Raw genomic sequence first — 22640 nt, forward strand, 5'->3', positions numbered from 1 at the left:
CCGAGAAAACTGTCATGCTGGAACCCAGATATTGCTAAGTATATTGCGTGAAAAGTACTGGATTACAAGAGGAAGAAGAGCGATACGTAGTGTTCTGAAGGACTGTATTAAATGTCGACGATACAAAACTAAATCTCTCATCATTCAGAAATTTCTGGGTCACCCTGATCTCCGGACTCAACTGATGTTTCCGATGTATGTGATAGTTCTAAGACTATAAAGACACGAGCTGGTAGAACTGTTAAGATGCCACTAAGACTGAACTTGATAGACTTGAATGTTTTGAGTAGCTATCCAGCAACTCAAAGGGGGGAGGATGTTGGGAATGGCATCACTAAGCCAACGAATCAAAAGCCAGATAGAGACTGACGTCATGGGACGCCAAAGGAAAACGAACAGTTCCGGTTTAGTTAGCTAAGCACGATGTTTGCATGATGTGGCTAGATAGATATTGTAGCTAGATAAATATTTTATATTCTTTTAACTTGTCTTTATGTGTAAATAAATCTTTTTGCTTAAGTTTAAATGAAGTGCTCCATTTATGACAAGATTGCTGTTAATTCATCGGGTAGATGACTTACGAATCCCTTCTGAGCTAGCCATTGTTCGAACGTAACGCCTTACGTAACATAACAATACTCTTCAATTCATTGATTTGGATCTTCCACCAAAAACATACCTTATTCGTCGACTGATGGCGGCCACTTAATACTTTTGCATTTGTTTACACTACTCACTTTGTTTTACCGATGGTCTTCACGAGATGCAAAGTAAAAGGAAGAAACTGCTTTCTAAAACTCTGAAGAAACCAGTGCTTTCTGAAACTCTAATTCATTATATGTTCATATGAGGGGGCGCGAAATCTTAACCTGTCTCCAGGTGCTGTCCTAGCTACGGCTTTGATCATTGACCATCAATGTTATCGTCTTTAAAAAAACGAAAAATTATTTGGCTTTTGATCTGATGGAATACCCAAAAGCTTTGTAAATAAAGCTCACACGTCGTTAAACAGCATAGACATACTTGTAGCCATGTTGAAGGGGTACTTCGTTTGGAATGCGAGACACCCTTGTACTGACAAGTATTTGCAGCAAGACACTGATTACTTATTAATTTATTGCTATTAATAATCTGCTGTTCGTGGTGTTTATGATTTTGTAATTTGCCTTTTTATACGAAATGAAAAAAATACATTTGTTCATCTGGCAAGATCATTCCGCAGTAGCAGCAACGTGATTTGCTGGCAACACTTTCTTGTAGTGTGGGAAAAAAATGAGTTGACAAATATCTGTCTGCAGACGATGTGTATTGCTTATTGCATTATTTTTATTGGTTGTAAGAAAATACTGAAAGTCAGCATTTATCAGTTTTATTAATATTCTAATTGAATATTAAATGTTAGTGGGGTGAGTTACTAAATTATGTAGTTCGGGATTCTTATAACATTTTAAAACCTTATCAGAATTAAAAAACATATGCTGCTGTATGAGAATTGAAATACTATATTAGATGGATTGTAATCTCATTTATTGAAAATATTTTTTTATCCGAAATGTTCTTAGAAGACAATATTATATTATAAGCACACTGACCATCTTCGTGTAGAAATTTAAATATTCTTTCTTAATATCTTCTTGCCGTTTATTTGTATATAATATATGAAATATAAAGACTTTTAGCATTTTTGTGATGACTTATTGCAAGCCTTTGCTGTATTATTGAGTGATTATTACTTCAATTCTTTGGTAAATGTTTTGCTAGCATGTATTTTTGTTCGAGAATAGCTTAAAATTAAGGTACAATGGACATAGAATATCCTCATCATGAATAAAGAGGAGTCATATCTAATCCTGATCATTAAACATAGTTAATAGTGATTTACTTTTTTGATTGAAAAAAAGTGTTTTTTTTTTTCACTGCAGCTGATTTTAACATGGAAAAAAAAAATCACACTACCCTCTTCCCCCAACCAAAAGGACTTTAAATTTAAAATAGGAATAATTATTTTTTAATTCATCTTTTAATCATTAATTTTGTATATGTTTAAACAAGATCGGAATTTTCCGGGTTCCAGAAATAATTTCAAAAATTTAAAATGCATTGAACTGAAATTATAAAATATATTTTTGGTATATGCTTTTATATAGGCTTCTATTTTTATCTTTAGTATTTCTTCCAGAAATAAAACAATGAGCTCTAAACTTAATATCTTTTAACTAGTGAAATCATGTCACAAAAATTTTAGATTCCACTGAGACTGGAATAAATATGTGAGTAATTAGTATGGTATATAAATAGTAATAGTATTTCGCATCAAAGAAACATCTAACAAATTATCTGCTTAAATTTTAAAAATGAGTGTTGTTTTTCTACTTTAATCATGGCTGTTTTAAGAAGATGTATGTGATTAGGAATTCATAAGCTTGTTTCTTAATTGTCAAATAGAAAAGAGAAATATAGTAGAAATTCTATTGATATGGATATTTTAAAGAATTTAACACTTTTTGATAGAATAGTATTTAATGACTTCCTGAATTAATATGTAAGAAGACTAGGTAGACCAGAAAAACTATAATAGAAAATATAACACATAATCACATATATTAAAATAATTAAAAAATGATAATTTCATACTCAAAGAAGACTATTTTCAGTCATATGGAGTAACTGTTATGTTCAAATAGTAATCTGATTTGTGGAATATTACAAGCATTCCTTTGCTGTCAAATTATGGGTATGCAAAGGTCCACATTTCCATGAGTAGTACATTCTATTATTGGAAAGTTATTTTCTTTTTGTGAGAGATGATAAGATGAATCATTACATTTTAAAATCTGAGTATGTTTCGTATCATGTAAATTTGACTTATGTATTATAAAACGGTTGATCTTTACATTATGGTAACTTGGCGAAAATTTGGCAACCAACTCTCCTACAGCAACCCTCTATTTTTTTTTCCCCCGCCGCCATTTTGTCTTCACGAAGTAAAGACATGTTTCTTTTCTTTTTATCTACTGAACACTTCTTCCAACAGTCTACTAGCCGAATTACACTTATGCTAGAAATTTTATCAAACAAAACTGCTTAATCATGACAAATATTCACTGCAAAATTGGGAAAAAAAGCACAATACCATACTCCTTACGCGTTTTTCAAAATAACACATACACATAAACCATGTACACGCCGACTTATTTTTACTTAAAAAAACATCCCAGAATTTCACGAAAATACATGACAATTTTCTCAATCTTTAAACCCGGTAAAAAGAACCTATATGAAATTACCTGATCGTGAAAAAGTATTTACCCTTTACAAATATGAACATTTCCACATATAAAATAAATAAAATATCCAAAAACTTTTACCTCTAAATTATCTATTACATTATACACGTCACCAACGAATTCATACCGCAAGCATTACAAATACTTAGTATCAAATATTTAAATTATTTCCATGCACGTTTACTTCAACTTAAATGTATACCAAATTCCTACAAACATAAAATTCACAAAATAACTATCATTTAATTAAAATATCACTAAACCATGTACACGTCGACTTATTTTTACTTAAAAAAACATCCCAGAATTGCACAAAAATGGCATTGCGCACACTCTTTACTATATCCATGTACACTGCTTTTTTCTCATAAATTAGAAAAATTTCATGAAAATACAAGACAATTTTCTCAATCTTTAAACCGGGTAAAAAGAACATATATGAAATTACCTGATCGCGAAAAAGTATTTACCCTTTACAAATAAATAAAATATCCAAAAACTTTTACCTCTAAATCATCTATTACATTATACACGTCACCATCGAATTCATACTGCAAGCATTACAAATACTTAGTATCAAATATTTAAATTATTTCCATGCACGTTTACTTCAACTTAAACATATACCAAATTCCTACAAACATAAAATTAACAAAATAACTATCATTTCATTAAAATATAATTAAATTCAAAAACACTACTTAAAATATAAATGACATTAAATTAATAAAAATTACCTTACAATCCTAATTACTTTAAACTAAATCATTGCTAATAACAATTTTCCCAATAATACCAAATTCCTTTCCACCTTACATTTAGAACAATGCATAAAAATAATATCCTCAAATAATTAAAAATACTAACTTACCTAATCTTCTTCAGAATCTTGATTACGTGGCGGATACACTTTTCTAATTCATTCAATAAAATTATTGAAAGATTTTTTTCTGCGAATTTTTCCTCCATACTTCCTCCGCTAAATAAAAAGCAAACTTCTCTTTATCACAATGCCTAAATACCCATTTCGAATTCACTTTAGTTAGGGCCATGGGATCCAAAAATTAAACAACACTGTTTCACACAACACAGAATAAAGCTAAATAAAAAATTTCCAGATTTTTTCCCGATTTCCCCCCCTTTTCCGATTAAAGAACCGTAATTCGTCCATTAATATCACATGACATATCCCATGATCTCTCATTTCCCTCACGTAAAATAATGCGTAATCGGAACTGAGTACTGCTCACATTATTACCAAAGTCCCAGGTAGTAACCTTTATCGCCTCCAAAATGTCGCCAAACTACCAGTTACCATATTGTAAAGATCAACCTATAAAACCGATGTTATTCATTTAGATGTAATTTATTTACTTTGTAATAACATTTACTAATCATGCATAAATTTATGACGAAATGGTATTTTATTTATTAACACAACCACCTTAGTGCAAATAGGTAATTTTTTTTTTTTTTTTTTTTTTTGGCAGAAAAAAAGGAATGATATAAAACATTTGGTAATTTAAGTTACTTATTAAGTGGAAGTTGACGATTTCAGTGTCATTTCTTAAAAAGATCACCAAACTATTAATATTTATTATAAATTAAAAAATGTTATCAATATATTAAAAGAAAATGCACTTTAGCAATTCAAAATAAAATTTTTGATGAATAAGTCTCTGCTGTGTACATAAGTTCTTCCCATGTGTGCAGTGATCTGTTTTCCCTCCGCCCTCCCCCCCCCAAAAAATTGCAGAATTGCACAAACTGAGCATTATGGACAACCTTGCCATTAGGTGTGACTTTTGTGACTGTAGTCGCCCAAGAAATGTTAAAGTATAAAAACTTATGGCGATATAGCTTGATGGAAGAATTGGTATCTGCATGATTCCTCAAGTTGGGGATATTTTTAAAATTTGGTGAATTCTACTAAAGTGGTTGCACTAACATGTAAGTACTAATAAAATTTTCAATTGAATTTTACCATACAGATTGCAACTACCATTTAGATATACTTTTGCCAGCAAACGTTTTACATTGTACAGTAAACTCCTGCTGAACACGGACTTGCGGTTACGCATTTTATTAATTGTCTGCATTTAATTTGTTCAATGCAAGAATTTTGATTATACACATTATGCTGCAGAGCATCATTAAGGGGTGCAATAGCCCTCTTAAATGCCTTGTTTGAAAATTCATTCATTAAAGATGTCAGACATCTCTAATAACTATAAAACCTGGGCTTTTAAAGTTCTTTATAATGCTCCAGGACACAGTGCTTAACATCACAAATCCAAACGTAGAGGTTTTATTCCTTTCGTTAAACATCACCTGAATTCAACCAATGGATCAAGGAATTATAAAAGCATTCAGGCTTATTATATAAGGCATGTTTACATCTGTGCAAATAAAGCACTACACAAAGGAAAATGCAACATTGGAAAATACAAACACACCTATTGGCATTTTGGAAGCAATTCAACACTAGACACTGTATAGAAATAATTAAACATGCATGGGAAGAAGTGAATTCACTGGCATCAGCTCGATCACCGGACAGATATTGTCAACAGTTTAAAATATTTCCATCGATTGAAAATAAAGCCAAAGATATCATATAAACTGCAAAAGCAATAGGCAGGAAAGGATTTTTGGGTATGGAAGAAGGAAAAATCAAAGAATTAGTCAAGAATAATGATCATGAAATGGCAAATGAATTGGATGATCTTAACACCAGCAGACAGTGAAAGCAACAACTGTAAAGAAGATAAAGAGCCTTCACTATAGAAGAAAGTAAATGAGTTGTTAAAAAGTCACAGGAAATGACTAATTGGAACTACTCTGATATGCGCCCTCAAGTCGCCAAATATTTTTGGCGAGAAACTTCACGATGCCATATTACTATCTAAATTTTTTGTCTGCATTTTGAACTTTTAGCCTAAAATGTCTCCAAAAACACGGTTTTCGCACATGCAAAAACTACGTTTTGAACACACAATTTAGCTAAAAAGCCGAAACAGAAACAAAAAATTTAGATAGCAAAAACGTAAAGTTTTTAACCAAAAATATTTGACAAGAATCCATGTACACAGCGACATGTTTTAACTTAAAAAAAACATCTACGAATTGCACAATATAGGCAACGAACGAATCTACAAACTACGCACACCTCGCTTTAAATAAATTAACATAACAACAACAAATTTCAAACAATACCATGTACACAGGATCCTGTTTAAATTTTAAAAAAATTCTACGAATTGCACAATTTAGGCAAGGAAGGAATCTACGATCTATGCACTCCTCGCTTTAATAAAATAACATAACAACAATAAATTTCAAATAATACCATGTGCACAGCATTCTGTTTCAACTTTAAAAAACATCTACGAATTGTACAGTCTAGACACTAAACAACAAAATAAACTAAAATAAATTTCAAACAATTTAAAAAAAACAACAATAACGACAGAAATTCATACTCAAGAACCAATGAACATAGCATTATACAAAATAAGAACAAGGATAAAATAAAATGCACTTATCATGAATTAATGCGTTTTCGAATAGCAGAAATATAAATTTCATACTGCCTTTAACATGCCGCCACGTAATCACTATCGTATTTACATGACAGCCAGACACACTATCCAGAAAATTTATACTATGGTTCATAAATAAATAAAATCACAAATCCCTACTTCTATCATGCACTGCCATTAAAAATAATCTCCCAGACCCTCTTTCCACACTTCCAAATACCCACTACCTCTCAACAGGATAGCCACAATCATATTTCCTTTTGCCGAACTTCAGTTCAACAACTACCATTTTATCAATCCCTCCCATCTTCTCAGACACAGAGGCGAACCAACAAGCTCCAGCGAAAGATTTTTCAACGTCAACAGGGTTGCCATAGAACACACAATCGCGCCAAAAACCAGCGCAGAACACATATCGCCACATTTGGTGGGCGTATATTAGAGTTGTACCGACTAATTTTATAGTGGAGATTAATTCAAATGAAGAAAGAAAAGGATACTTTATGAGAGATATTAGGAGATAAGAAACTAAAGCCATAGGCTCCAAGTTGTGGAGGGTTAGAAATGATAACAGTGATTTTGTGACCTTAACTTATGTGTATCACAGGTGAAAGCAGAGTGGGTCAAATTAAGAGACTGCTTTTTATGTCCTTTCTTTTGCAATTGTGGCTGTTTTTTTCAGAGCAGAATCAATGAAAAAACCCTGTATGCCAGTTTATTATCTGATTTGATATGTCTTTATTTTAGAACTACAGTATCTATTACATGTTCACATTATGTATTAAGTTTGTACCTTTAACTATATAGTTTATGATATGTTTTTGTATGGACTAATGAATTTGTTCTTAAAAAAGGAACTGTTAAAATAAAAAGAGATAATATATAGTATTCACAATTTTCTCAGTAAATAATTTAAATAAAATAAATCAGTAAATAAAATATTTAATGCTGATTTTAACTTGTTTATAGTGGCTGGTCCAAACTGATGTAAAAGTGTTTCTGGACAGAAAAGATGGGCATATGTGGAGCTTAAATTGCTGGAGCTGTGATACTTCTCCGTTTTTGAGAGAAATTGTAATTCTAGTTGAAGCCCCAAATAAGATTAGCTTGTATATTTTACCTAACATTTTCAAACCAATTTACTTTTATTATTATTTAACTATTTTTGGTACTTTTCCGTTTCGCCGGTGCAAATCTCGCCAAGCAGACTTTATTGGCGACAACATACAGTATACACATAAAAAATATTAAAAAAATATTAGTTCTAAGAATTCTTTTAAAAAAAAGGCATAAACATTTTAATATCGCTTAAAATTTTATAAAAAGCCAATAAATAAAGACAATAAATTTGTAAAAAGACATTAATTTAAGAATTTACTATGCTTTCATGGTTCAACATCCTGATTAGCCGGTTCATATCATGTGACCCCAAGCGATCTCATCTCACGTAAACTACTCTACAAAAATCTAATGCTCTCAGTAATTATCTACATTCATTTCAAGTTAAATCTTAATTTGGAACACAAGTTTAAATGCAAGAAATATTTCAATTCGTAAGAATAGCTTACTCAGAAATTATGTAAAACTGCAGTGCTTTGCTTCGCTAATGCATTCTCATTAGAATGGATGAATTTAACCCTTGACTTCACCTTTTCTTTATTTTCGGCTTCGGATAAGCGCTGTGATTGCATCCCAATTGACTTAATTACCGAAAATGGCCTTAGACATAAACTGAACTATCTGATAAAAATTCTATGTATTCTATATGCCAGTATTGTAAGAAACAACCAGTCTGATAAGGAAAAGCTGCGACTTGTTTTGAAAATGATGCTTAAAAGATTACCAGCATGAATATTCCGTTTGGCATCAGTTGTGCCATTATTGGCGACTTTATCGCTTGCGCCGGAAAAACGGAAAAGTACCCTATTTTTCATTAATTTGGCATTATTTATTAATTTTTTAATCACTGCATATTTTATTTTATCTTAATTGTTAATTAATAATTATTATTTTTGTTTACACTTTTCTTGATGGCATTCAAGAAATTCTTTAGGGTTCAAGATGTTCTTGAGGGCTGTAGCATTTTTAATTTTAGAAATTAAACCCTCCTCATATGCTTTAACATTTGCTATAATTATAATAAAAAAGACCTAAATTTAGTGAAATAATAATATTTTCAAAGAGTGTAAACTAACATTAAGTAAGTAGTTTTACATTGAAGTTCCAAAATAATTTGGGATGCTATTTGGAATACGTAGAAACATCCCATTTCTTATAAGTAATTTTATGCGATACCTTGTAAATTGAGACTAATATCTGAGAAAGCTTAACCTTTTTGCGACCGCACACCTTTGTTTAAGACGCTCGTGCGGGATGGAAGGGAATCGAAGGCAGTCACCGTACAGGACAGAGATTTTGCATCTCTAAGCCTAGTTTTATTTAAAAAAATCAGAAAAAAGAAGTTTCGCTTCTAGCATCACAATTTTTGGTATCGTTTTAGATTATTACTTGAGCTCTTATATATATTAAAATTAGCACTTAATAACATTTTTTTCCCTTTATTTTACATGAAAATATACTAAAAAATTGTTTATCTTGTAAAATAATTTTTGGAAGCGCCATTCAAATTATTCCAAAGTTTTAATTGATAAACTCCATCAATAAAGTTTAAAATTGATAAAACAACACAATAAAGGCTATTTACAGTAAGAAGTAAGAAAATTTAAAATGAAGACTGAGTGTGGTAAATCTCGAAGCACGGAGAAGTATCACTTTCTAACTGTCAGAAAAAGTATCACTTTATAACTCTTTAGAAAATGAATCATCACTCTCATCTGCATTAATAAAGGTTCATTGACCATACGAGGATATTCTGCCTCTGATAAATAGCGCCTTCCTGCCATAATAGACTGGAGGTGAGGCTTTCTGAAATAAAAAGAGAAGAAACGAAAATATATCTGAAGGCAATGCAAAATGTAACAATACTCCACATACTAACCCTAATAGACCATACATAGTAAAGGAAAAAATAGAATAAAAAAAGGAATTGGATATAAATCAGACACATGAATGTTTTCATTAGCACACAGCGGTTTAAAGAGCTCACCTCTGTTTACGCTTTCCCCTCCCCCACCCTCGCAACATCTGATGAGTAAAATACTAAAGTCAAACAGAATATATCAAACTCAAGGTCAGGAACCTAAAACTGTGTTCATTTCAAAAGTAATGGACATAGGATGCTATCTAGTGGCCTTCCGAAAAACGTTCCAGCTTAAAATGCGTATACGCATCACCCGTCCTCTGAATGCAATCTCTAGTGATGCGTGGATGGGACACCCGGCTGTAAGAGACATTCTTAGGGAATGCATATATGGGACGCCCGTTCTGAAAGGGTTAAAGTATATGAGTGGGTTTTAAAGTATTAGGTCTTTATGATTTAAGCAATCTTGAACAAAAAATAATATATTAGGAGCTTGTGAAATGGATCATAGCATTTTGTATGTACAGAGTTCGTATTTTCACATTAGATCACCTGAAACATCAGTTTGATATAGATATTCTGGTAAAATATCAGATGTATAGCAATGATATGAATGTTGAAAGACTATGGATCTCAAAAATTATTCAAGACAACAAACATTATACTACTGCTGCAAATAACACCACAAATCAATTTTGGAGCCTCTAGTAATAACAATATGAAGTTTGTACAAAGCTTCCTGCATGATATGGACTTAAATAAACTGCTGGCCATTAAAATTGCAACACCATGAAGAAGAGCAAATACAAAAAATATATTTAATGTATGTAAACAGTTTGCTTTGAAAACAAAATGATTAAATTTGTAAGCAGTTTGGGGGTTTACAGAAATGCAAAATTAGTAGAAACAGCTGCCATACGTGGCAGCTAAAATGACCCTTAACCAGTTAGGCATAGAGTTGAACTGGGCTTGGATGACAAAACGAGCAACTCATTCCATGCTGCTTCAAGTCTATGCCACACTTCATCAACTGTATTAGCTAGAGAGGGATGGTGGGCCAGTCTCTCAGCAACCAATGGCCAGATGTTTTCAATGGGTAACAGATCTGGAGACCATGCAGGCCAGGGCAGCTATCGGACACCATGTGTGACGATTGGTTCAGTGCTTGCTAGGTGTTCAAACTGACCATGTGTGACGAGGAAGGTCAGAACACGACATGCAACTGTGGTCTTGCATTATCTTGTTGGAACATGGTGTTTGAGGACCTCGAAGATAGGCACAACTACCGAACGTAAGTTGTCAGAAATGTATCGATTTGCGTTCAAATTACCATCAATTTGAACTGCAGATGTGTGTGTCGTGTACCCAATGGCTGCCCAAACCACCACACCAGGTGCAGGGCCCCTATGTTGATATCAAATGCAAGCAAGCGACATGTGGTCTCCTTAGAGCTTCCAGATATGGCCATCAAAATACTGCACACAAAACTGGGACTTATCTGAAAAGACGACAGTATGCCACTCTTGTATCCAGCTTTGTCGTTCGATGCACCAGAGTTGCCATCTCTCTCTCTATGCTGCAATGCCAAGGGAAGCTGAAGTAATCGTCTTGCTCACAGTCCACACTGCTGCAAACATGCCTATTTCCTGACTAATGGTCCATGATGTGGTTGTACGATTTTGCAGGGCTGACCTCATAATATGTCTGTCCTCTTGGGCGTTATTCATAGAAGGGCGTTGAGATCCTGCATGCCGTTCAGTATGATCCTCAGCAACCCTCTGATTCCATATTTGCATGGCAGTGGTTGGATGTCAACCAGTCTGCTGGGCGATATCACAGAATGATAATCCACACTCTCGATAGGCAACAATCCCACCTGTATCGAATTCCGACACTTGCTGGTAAGCATTTCTTCTTATTCGAGGCATAACAAGGTATTCTGAGCAACTCCGACGATGCAAAGCGTTTTCCAAATGAGAAATCCACTACACAGCTTTTCTTTTATGCAGTGCTTCAGATGTCGTTTCTCCCTCCTGTCTCATCTAAATGCGCTAATCATTGTCATATCCCAAGCTCTTCTTCCTTTCATGTGATTTTGATTTTCCTCAGATCATTCCTTCCTAGTGTTGCAATTTTAATGGCCAGCAGTATATTTGATGCCCATTTTAAATGCTACTGCTTATTTCATGACACAGAGTTTTGCACCTTGTCTGCTCTTGGGAACTTTGCCAGTGAACAATGAAAGTATGGAAGCAAGTGGCCAAATTGACAAGCCACATTTCTAGTTCATTTAGATAGGTGGAAGACTATAGATGAAGAATACCCTATGAAGTATTCAGTCTAGCAGCATCTTAGCTAGGGATGTCACTAGCTGGCAATGGTTGTGTAATATTGTGTGCTCAGCTGATATGAATTGGGACCTTTCATATATTGGCAACCTTTTCTCACTTCTCATGTTACTGCTGTTGATAAATTTGAAATCATTCATTGCTCCCAACCAGATGTATACATATAGGATTAAAATTTGTACTGCTATATTCACCAAATTTAGTTTCATTGACAACTCTGTTTCATTCAACAACTGTTTCAATTTACTTGTCCAACACGAACATTTCAGTACTGTCAGGAAAATGACACAATGTCAGTTCTTAGAGCTGCATTTTGGAATTGAGGCCAAAACTAGGTTTTCCAAAAGCCACAAGTTCATATTTACATCATTTTGTTGAAAGGAATGGAATAGGTTTCAAATGGAAAGAAATGACTGATTCTAAACAGTCATTCAATGACAGTTTGCCTTCAGCATATGATGATGTGTTGAAGACAATGCAGAATTTTGTGATTTATGTGCAAAATTTTATTTTTCCTAATTAAGCTTTATGGGGTAAAAACAACGCTTTTTCAGCTTCTCCAATTCTTCCACAAAAACCTTCTTACGAAAGCAAACCTAGATCAGTTGTACTCAAATTTTATCTTGAAATGTAAAGATATTGTCATCTTCTAAGCTGTGACTGTCATCAGATTTTTTATTAGAAATTCCCAAAGCTTCCAGTTGTCATCAATTTCTTATGAATTCAGGCATCAGATAAACTACGAAGTTATTTTTAACTTGTATCAAATTCTGTATGATATTAAACGTTTCTGTTGCATTACATGTATTTTCTATTCCATTCACAGACCATTCCAGTTTAGCTTCTATCCCTACTAATGATTTAGAAATTCAGACCTGTTAAGCATCTGCAAGCATCCATCATCCATTTGTAAAGTACTCACAAGCAATTCTAACTTTTAAAGATTTTCTTTACAAAATTGTTTTATAGAATCAGTGCATTATTTTTATTCAAAAAACTTTTTTTACACGTTTTTGAATAATATTAAATTTTTACTAACAAAGAAATTAAATAAAATAATAACATTTGGGCATTGATCAATTTAAGTTTACTAATAACTTTATAAAAAGAAATTAAATAATAATAGAAATGAATATTGAGTAGTTTTAGTTTACCATATTTCATACATACATTTTATTTGCTTAAGAGCTGCAGGGAACTCACAAGCTGTGTTATGGCCACCTCTGATATATACTATATACTGTTAATGATGTTGTTAAAGAACTCAGTAAGGAATGACAATGTTAACATGCCTAATCATTGTCCATTTAAAGCAGGTATAAGCTCTGGGGTATTATTGGTGGAACTTTGAAAATAATAATATGGCTGCATGTAATATCCAGCCAGTGCTTCATTGGATTTATATCTGTATTGATGTCATCAATCCATGCACATGATGGTTGTCTATTTCAGGAATTTTTTATAAGTAGAGTTTGCTGTGGATGATAAATATCATCTTGCAGTATGAAGAGTTTTCCCACTTGGACCTTCATAAAAGCATTTATATCTGAAAAGCTGTATTGTCTTTATTGGTTTTAATACTATGGTTCTTGTTCATTACTGCATCTAGATTTTTTTTTTTTTTTTTTTTTAATATTTATTCTGTGCCAGGCTTAGGTATGACCACAGCTGTCTGTGACAGCTCAATACATTTCAGAAACATTAAAAAAAAGTACAATTTTTGACAGAAATTAGTAAAAGAGATGGTCAGAACATTGTGATATTTATTGATTCACAGGCCACTATTAAAGCAATTTCTTCAGTTATACTTTCAAACAATTGGTGTGTTTCAAGTTGTTAGCTTGTGATAACTTTTCTAATAAATAACAATCGCGTTGTTACTCAGGAGTGTGTCCCAAGTCATTGTGGAATCACAGGTAATGAGTTTGCTGACACTCTTTCCAAGGCTGGATCTGTCCTTCCTCAACCCAATCCTCCTGTTCTAATGGCGAATCCCATTCCTTGTGACCTACCTAGACCTGTTGGTGTCGCTAACTTTAGACTAAAAACTGGTCACGCCTGACTACTTTATGAAGCATGTAGGTTTGTGCATCCGCAGGAGAGACTGCCATTCAAAAATACATACGTAATCTAATGCATAATAATCTTTTTGGAGTATGTTTCTTTGATGATAACTGGGACCATAGTCTATACATATCAAATAACATCTGATACAGCAGCTAATACTTGTATATGGTATCATCTGTGAAAAGCACATTTTTGTTTATCTTAGTCCATTTCACATGATTATATACCTGATTCACCCTTCTGCCTTGTCATGTATATAAATTACTGTCTCTTTAAGATACACACTTTAGGAAATGCTGACACAAAATTTTTGTTAGCTGCCCTTTTAGAGCAGGATCAAGTTGAAGCAGATATTCACCTTTACCTTATACTGATCTTGTACACATGATTCTCAAATTGCTTGACTTAAATATGGGAATGATGCATTCATTCTTATGAACTGTTTCTGCTATTAATAACAGAACAAGTTCTTGTTTTATTATCTATTAATAACAGAAAAAGCTTCATTTTGTCATTGCACTACCCTGAATAACTTTGGTATTTTTTAATAGCTAGTAACATTTAATTGCTTTTTGTTTCGCAAATGATATATTAAAGTCTTCCTTACAAAACGGCAATTTTAAATCTGTTTATTTACTAATATAATGGGGAATAATAGCCCACACCAAAATATATTTTTGTCATTAGCTGAAAGTATACGCTGAAAAAAAAACGCGAAGTATGCGCGAAAAGCTTTTTATCTCCAGTGTGCGAAACTGTGTTAAAATTATTTTGCGACATTGCTGTTGAATTGAATTTTATGGTTTAAGTGCAAAGAACATAATATTTAATAAAGGTAACAGACAAAACGTCCAAAAAAAAAAAAAAAAAAAAACCAAGACGTAAATTCTGAAACCTTTTAGATTTTTAAAGTTGTTTTGGTACTTACGTATTAACGCAACCAGACCAAAATTCGCATAAATCACCAAATTTGGCGACCCTACTTACGGCAACCTTATGTTAATTTATTAAAGCGAGGTGTGCGTAGTTCGTAGATTCGTTCGTTGCCTACATTGTGCCATTCGTAGATATTTTTTTTAAGTTAAAACATGTCGCTGTGTACATGGATTCTTGTCTATATTTTGAACTTTAAGCCTAAAATGTCTCCAAAAACGCGGTTTTTGCAGATGCAAAAACTACGTTTTGCACACACGATTTAAGCTAAAAATCCGAAACAAAAACAAAAAATTTAGATACCAAAAACGTTAAGTTTCTAACCAAAAATATTTGACAAGAATCCATGTACACAGTGACATGTTTTAACTTAAAAAAACATCTACGAATGGCACAATGTAGGCAACGAACGAATCTACGAACTACGCACACCTTGCTTTAATAAATTAACATAAGGTTGCCGTAAGTAGGGTAAACAAAATAATATAAAAAACTGTATTAAAAATTATCTGTAGTTAATAAATGTACATTTTCTTTCTATTCATACTTTTTTACTCAAACTTACAAATCGCGCCAACCTGGTTGCGATAATACGTAAGTACCGTTTTTTTTTAATTTGTTTTGTTTTATTTATTTATTAGGATTAATTATTAACTAAGAAATTGTTGGGTGTTTTTCTGAAGGTAAGGGGTAATTTTATCAGTTAGCTCTTTTGGTTTTTCACTAGAGCAGTTCTCTTTTTTTTTTTTTTTTTTCTTTCACTTTCGTTGAAAAAAGTTTTGTTAACTCTATGTTTTTTGAGTTATAAAGGTTTATTTAATTTTATTTTATAGTTTATATTTTCTTAATTGTACATTTAATATTAGTTTATATTTTTCTGATTTTGAATTATTTTGCAAATGAATTGAAGATTGATGACTATATTTGAAGCACTGAAAGTGCTAAACGAAGTTCCTTTAGATAATGAATCTGATACAGATCCCGGCCCATCTGCAAAACATGCAATGCTGGCTTGGGTTTTTTCAAAGGTTGTGTCACTCTGAAAAGTACCACGATGGAAAAAAAATAGAGGAAAGTGTAAATATGAAATGTAAATATCATATACCCGAGTTAATTTCTTATATGCATGTAATCATCATATAACTAAAAAGAGCTTTGTGGGTGGGGCGGGTAGAGTAGCAGGCCACCCCGTGGTGCACCCTGGGTAATGCTAAATGTGTTATGGTAATCAGAAGTTAGTGTTTTTTAATCATAGGCAAAATCTTGTACTCTATTATGCACTTCCCAGCAATGATCGATTCTGCGCTTTTTTCGAAGCTATTCATTCAGCGAGCCTGCTTTGGGCACACCCATAGAATTAAGACGGTAAGGGCTATCTTTACAAACTTTGACCTCTGTACTCCTCTAGACCTAATTAGACAGCCTTTTTTTTTTTTTTTTTTTTTTTTTTTTTTGTTGTTGTTGTTGTTGTTGAAATTCCAACTTTAAAAAGGGTAGCATGCACAAAAAGGGTTAAATTCGAGTTTTAAAGTTTGATCAGCATGAAGTTCATTCAACACCTCTGCCTTTTGTAATGATAAGTGTTTTGCTGCCTCTGATGCATCCTGGCACATGACTTTCAGAACTCTGGTTTCCAAAACATTACTTTTAATGTAATTAACCATTTTAACAACCAAGCCCATTACTTTTTTAGGTCTCCTGGAATGTTTTTTGCCGTCAAAGTTTCTGGATGTAAAAAAGAACATGTGGATACTGATAACCCAGGGTGACTGTTCATTAGTTTATATATGCTCTGCTAGGGCTAGGAAGTGATAAGTGTCCTAATGGTTTGTGTATCATCTGCTAGACTATGCTTCTATATTCGCCAAGTTGAAATAGTGTGCCATGAACCAAAAAAGTCCGAGACCCCCTGAGTTTGATAATATAGAAGTTATGAAGAAATTAATTCTTTTTCAAATTTATGAAGTAGGAATATAACTTTTTCCAAATGCCTTTTCCTAAAAATATATATTTAATTTTTGGAATAGGCTTTGGAGAGGGGGGGGGGAGATATTCCCTTGGTATACTGTGTAAAATGAAGAAATGCTTCAAGTTGTTTTTGATAGAAATCACTTAAATGGCAGATATATTTTGAAGTATGTTTATTTACTTGACTAACTGTTGCCATTCAGGAAAAAACAAAAAGAGCTACACATGAATATTAAGGAACATAGAGTGTATATTTATAGCATTGCTTTGGCATCATAAAAATAAAGATTATTTCTAACACTCCTCCTTGCCAAAGTATGCCTAAAAAAAACTTTCACTTAAATTGATTAAATACAACCTTCAAAAAATGAGGAATTAAAAAAAAAAAAGAACTTACAATAACTCTTCATAACTGAACAATAAAAATTGGTAAAAGAAATTTATAAGTGTTATGAGTATACACTGGCACTTTTTATATCGCACATGGGAGGGCTATTTGTGAAAACCTAAATATTTTCTCAAGTTGGTTAGTACTGCCTTTGAAATGTTTTTAGTCAAAAGATCAGCTATGTTTTCCTTGGAATTTACATATTCCAATTTAATCACACCTTGTTCAGTATAGTCGTGGATGAAGTGATGCTTGATGTCCATGTGCTTACTGCAGTCAGATGTAGTTTGCTTTTGTGCGATGAACATAGCTACCTGGTTGTCTACTTTTATTACTGAGGGCGATGGGATAAACGTCGACATCTCCAGTTCCTTCAACAGTCCCCTTATCCATAAAACTTCCTTTGTAACAAGGCCAGCAGCCACATATTAGGCTTCAGCCGACGATAGGACAACAATAAATTGCTTCTTACTGCACCAAGATATTGCAGCACCACCTAAGATCAGAACATATTCACTGAAGGACTTTCTGTCAACCTTGTCAGTATCAGAGAATGTTTCAAGGGCTCTTCCTGTCTTTCTGAATGTTGTAAGGGATAGATGTTTGGTCTCTTTAAGATAGTGAAAAAGATGTTTATCACTTCTCCAGTGAAATTCAGATGGCCTCTCATTAAACTGGCTCATATAGGTTGCACTAAATGCAGTATCAGGACATGTTTTGCAAGCTACCTATGGCTTGCCTGTATGGAATTTGGTCACTTTCTACTTTTATATATCTCCACTCTTCATCATCTACCTTTTGGTGTTTTACAGTGGAATCCATGGGTGTTGATGCTTCCCTGACTGATTCTAATTGAAACTCTTCCAGAATTTCTTCTATGTTAGCTGTTTGATCTAATTTTAAGGTGCCTTCAGTATGCTTCTGGCTCCTCATCGATAGTTTTTCATTTGCTTCACCAAGGTCTCTTGCTTTGAATCTTTGCACTACTTTATGCTTAAATGTGATTATTTCCTCTATGGTTCCAACAATTAACATGTCATCTACATAGATACCAAGAGATAATGCTTTGTTTGGATGGTAATAAATGCATGGATCACATTTTGAGCGTGGCAGTCCACAATTCTTCAAGAAAGTATCAATGCATTCATTCCATTGTCTTCCTGATTGCTTTAAGCCATACAAGCTTTTCTTTAAATGGCACACTAGATGCTCTTCAAGTTGTGCTATATATATGTCTTCCTTGAGTAAGACATTTAGATAGGCAGCAGTGATGTCCATTTATGAATTTCTATTTGTAACTCGACAGCAAGGGCTAGAAGGATTCTTATATATTTGATCTTTATAACAAGGGAGAAAGTCTCTGAAAAATCTCTATCAGGGACTTGTGAGTAGCCTTTAGCTACTAATCGAGTTTGAAATTTGATTATTTCTCCTTCTGCATTTTGTTTTTTGAATATCCACTTGCATCCTATGGGTTTGATGCCAGCTGGTTTTGGAACTAATTCCCATGTCTGGTTTTTGTACAAATTGGACAATTCTTCCTTCATGGCTTCTTTCCACATCTCTGCATTTGATGAATTCATTGCTTCTTTTACACTTGCTGGGTTCTTACAGATTTTGATGGCAAGTTGTTCTTCACAAACAGCTTTACATAACACTGGATTCCCATAGTAAGAATCCATCTCCTTTCTCTAGTGCTTTTCCCGATTCCAATAGGGTCTTCCTTACTACTATCAGAATTTTCTAGGAATGCTGATTCTGCATCTTCAATTTCTTCTGCTGTGTCATTTAATGTGGTTTCAACATCTTCGACTCATGTAGTGGTGCAACTGATGGGTACTTCTAATGGAGCAACATTTACTTCACTGTCAGAATAGTACTTATGATTTATGTTAAAGATCACTTCATTTTCCTTCTTTGCTTGAGTAGCTGTGTGGTTCCTCCTCAGTGGAAAAATAGTCTCATCAAATTTAACATTCCTGCTCACTAAAAACTTATTTTCTTCTATATTCCATAGTTTGTATCCTTTCACGTCTTCGGGATATCCTATAAAGACACATACTTGAGCACGCTTCCCTAGCTTTCCTTTCTGTAGCAGTTTATCAATTTGAGCAAAAGCTCGACAGTCAAATATTCTCAAATGACTAATTTGCACAGGCTTCTTGGTCCAGAGTTCTTCAGTTATGTTTCCTTCAGTAGCTTTTGATGGACATTTGTTGCGCAAATAACAGACAGTAGTCACAGCGTCTGCCCACAATTCTTGTGGGATGTTGGAATCTAGAAGATATCTAGTCATATCAGATAGAGTATGGTTCATTTTTTCTGCAACTCCATTTTGTTGTGGTGTCTGGGGAACTGTGAGTTGTCTTGTTATTCCACTTTTAGTCAGAAAATCATCGAATTCATTGTTGACATATTCCCCTCCATTGTTGCTTCGTAGAGTAGTGATTTTGAGTCCAAGGAAATCTTCAACATTTGTTTTATATTCCATAAATTTTTCAAGAACTTGATCTTTAGATTTCATAGTTTTAACTACAGCATACCTTGAGTAATCATCAACAAAGGTAACGGCATACTTTGATCCACCTTTTGATGTAGGTGTGATAGGTTCAGTTACATCGGTATGTATCAACTAGTTAAACAATCAACTAGTTAATCTAGTTAAACATTCAGCTTTTTCCTTGGGAAATGGAGTCTTCTTCATTTTCCTCAAAACACATATTGAGCAAACAGTCTCCTTTTCTTGGATTTCTTCACACGTCATATTTGAATCATCCCTTTTCATAAGTTTCTTAACTGCATCATGGTGGAAATGTCCTAATCTTCGATGCATAATTTCTTCGTGTCTGGAAAGGTATATTTTGTGCGTTTGCTTCTCCTCAATTTTGTATAATCTTCCATGCCTATGTGCAGTGAGAATGACCTTATCTCCTCTCAAAGGAAACAGTCATTTCCAAAGGTTACCATCAAGAAAGAAGGTTACCATCAAATTTAGGGACATACAGAACATTTGCTAGATGAATAGCATCTTTCCCGCATTCTCTGACAGGATTCAAAACAATGTCTCCCATGCCAGAAACTTCAATTTTTTTCAAAATTGTCTATCTCAACTTGTGATTTCACTGGAGCTAAATTCATAAATTTCTGCTCTTGAGAACACATATATTCAATGGCTCCACTATCGAGGTACCAATCACAGACAGGTTTCCCACCATAAGAATCAGCAAACAGTGATGATATACTTCATTAGAAACCATTTTTGCATGGGGGTTTTAGCAGCAGAGTAATTTTTGGCAATATGACCCCACTCCCCACAAGAAAAGCAACGGGTTTTTCTGTCAGTATTTTTATACTGTTTCTGTAATGGCTGCATAGTTTTAGTTCCGTACTTATCTCGAGTTTTTAGGGCTTTCTCTCGTATTACCTCACTGGTAGCAATTTCTGTTTTCACTTCTGTGTAGCGCAGTAATTTTTTCTCTTCAACGATGAGACGTGATTTTATGATTTGGGTTGACAACGTATCTTCTTCACATTCTGAATTGAGGATAAGGCCTTCAGATTCCTTGGGCAAACCCATTAACATTACAAGGGCAACTTCTCTGTCTGCAAGACGATACCTTTCGGTGAAGGTCCATTAGATAAGAACTGATGCTTTCATCAGGTTTTAAAGTTACATTAAAAAATTCCTTTAAAAGTTGTAGAGAATGCAAGAGTCTGAATTTTGTATGGATGTCTTTTAAAGTATCCCACGCTTCTTTCGCTCTTTCACAGTCATCAATGTCATCTAAGAACTGGTCTTCAACCACTGAGAATAGAAAGGTTAAGGCTTTCTCATTAATTTTCTTTTCGTCATTCTTTAATTCAGCACCATAACCTGAATCAATCGCTTCCCAACAATTTTTTGAACTAAAACAGCTTGTGCTCGGATTTTTCAAGCATTGTAATTATCTCCTTTGAGTTTCTGAATCTTAATTTCTTCTATCGGATTGCTTTCAACGTGTTAGGCTTAGCTTCGCCGGCACTGTGGATGTTGCTTCTTTTCTTTCTGAAAAAAATCAAAATTTCTTCTTGATTTCTGCCAAATAAATTTATCTAGACCATATCGTGATCATAACGTGATAGAAACCACTTAAATGGCAGATATATTTTGAAATATAGTAGAAAGAAATAAGCAAACAACAAATGTATGTTACATGTTTATTTACTTGACTAACTGTTGCCATAGAGTGTATATTTATAGCATTGCTTTGGCATATACAACATTATAAAAATAAAATAAAGATTATTTCTAACAGTTTTAACACATTCAAAATCTGCACATAGTAATATTTCAATTATTTAAAAATTGATCCAGTATAATGGTTTTTTAATTTAGCTAATATACTGATCTTTAAAAAAAAAGTGTAAAGGTAATCCTTTGCGAATTTTATGGCTTCATTTGTTTCATTTGGTTCTTAAATTGTTTTCTCTGAATGTATAGGTCCTCTATTCCTATAACTGTTGTTCGTCTCTGAAAGCCTTTGGTCATAGCTTGTTGACATAGTGTACACTTTTATAATAGGATGTCAGTTTGTAAATGTGACAAATATTAAGCTTTTCTATTACACTGCTGGCCACCCAAATTGCAATACCAAGAAAGGCAAGAGATATCACAACAAAATTTATTTAGTAGATAACATATTAACCAAGTATCAAATAATTAAATTTATAGACTTCGAAGTGTGTTTCCTTCCAGAATCAGTAGCCATAGTAGCCGTCATTGTTAGAGATCACCGCTGCCACACACCTCGGCATTGATTCAAAGAGACTTTGGATGTGTTCTTGGGATACAGCAGACCAAGCAATTTCCACACGTTGCCAAAGTTGATCTGGTGTGGCAGCTTGGGATGTAATCTGGGTCAATTGTTCAGCAACCAAGGACCACATGTTTTCTATTGGCGAAAGATCCGGAGATCAAGCCAGCCAGGGATGCAATTCAATCTGGCGATTGACAAAGAACCCTTGGACAACGTGGTCACGCATTATCCTGTTGAAATATGGCTGTGGGCAAGCGCTGAAGTTAAGAAAGGACAACTGGCTCCAACACCTCGGAGATGAAGCGCTGGCTGTTTAAAGTACCAACAATGC

At 33.6% G+C, this 22640-nt stretch overlaps 1 protein-coding gene across 2 annotated transcripts in view; it reads left to right on the top strand.

The window, feature by feature from the left end:
• Positions 1 to 1238: 1238 nt before the first annotated feature.
• Positions 1239 to 22640, top strand: part of LOC118190531 (poly(A) RNA polymerase GLD2-A-like) — a 103099-nt gene continuing 81697 nt past the window's right edge. The window contains exons 1-2 of one of the 2 annotated variants that reach the window (XM_035361256.2): positions 1239 to 1406; positions 7799 to 7903. The gene's annotated coding sequence lies outside the window, so the exon portion shown is untranslated. The remainder of the gene's footprint in view (positions 1407 to 7798; positions 7904 to 22640) is intronic. The other variant, XM_035361255.2, reaches the window with a different exon arrangement.

This window comes from Stegodyphus dumicola, chromosome 2, assembly GCF_044657685.1.
Source record: "Stegodyphus dumicola isolate Sdum_Otavi_A_Nest chromosome 2, ASM4465768v1".
In the NCBI taxonomy this organism is placed as follows: domain Eukaryota; kingdom Metazoa; phylum Arthropoda; class Arachnida; order Araneae; family Eresidae; genus Stegodyphus; species Stegodyphus dumicola.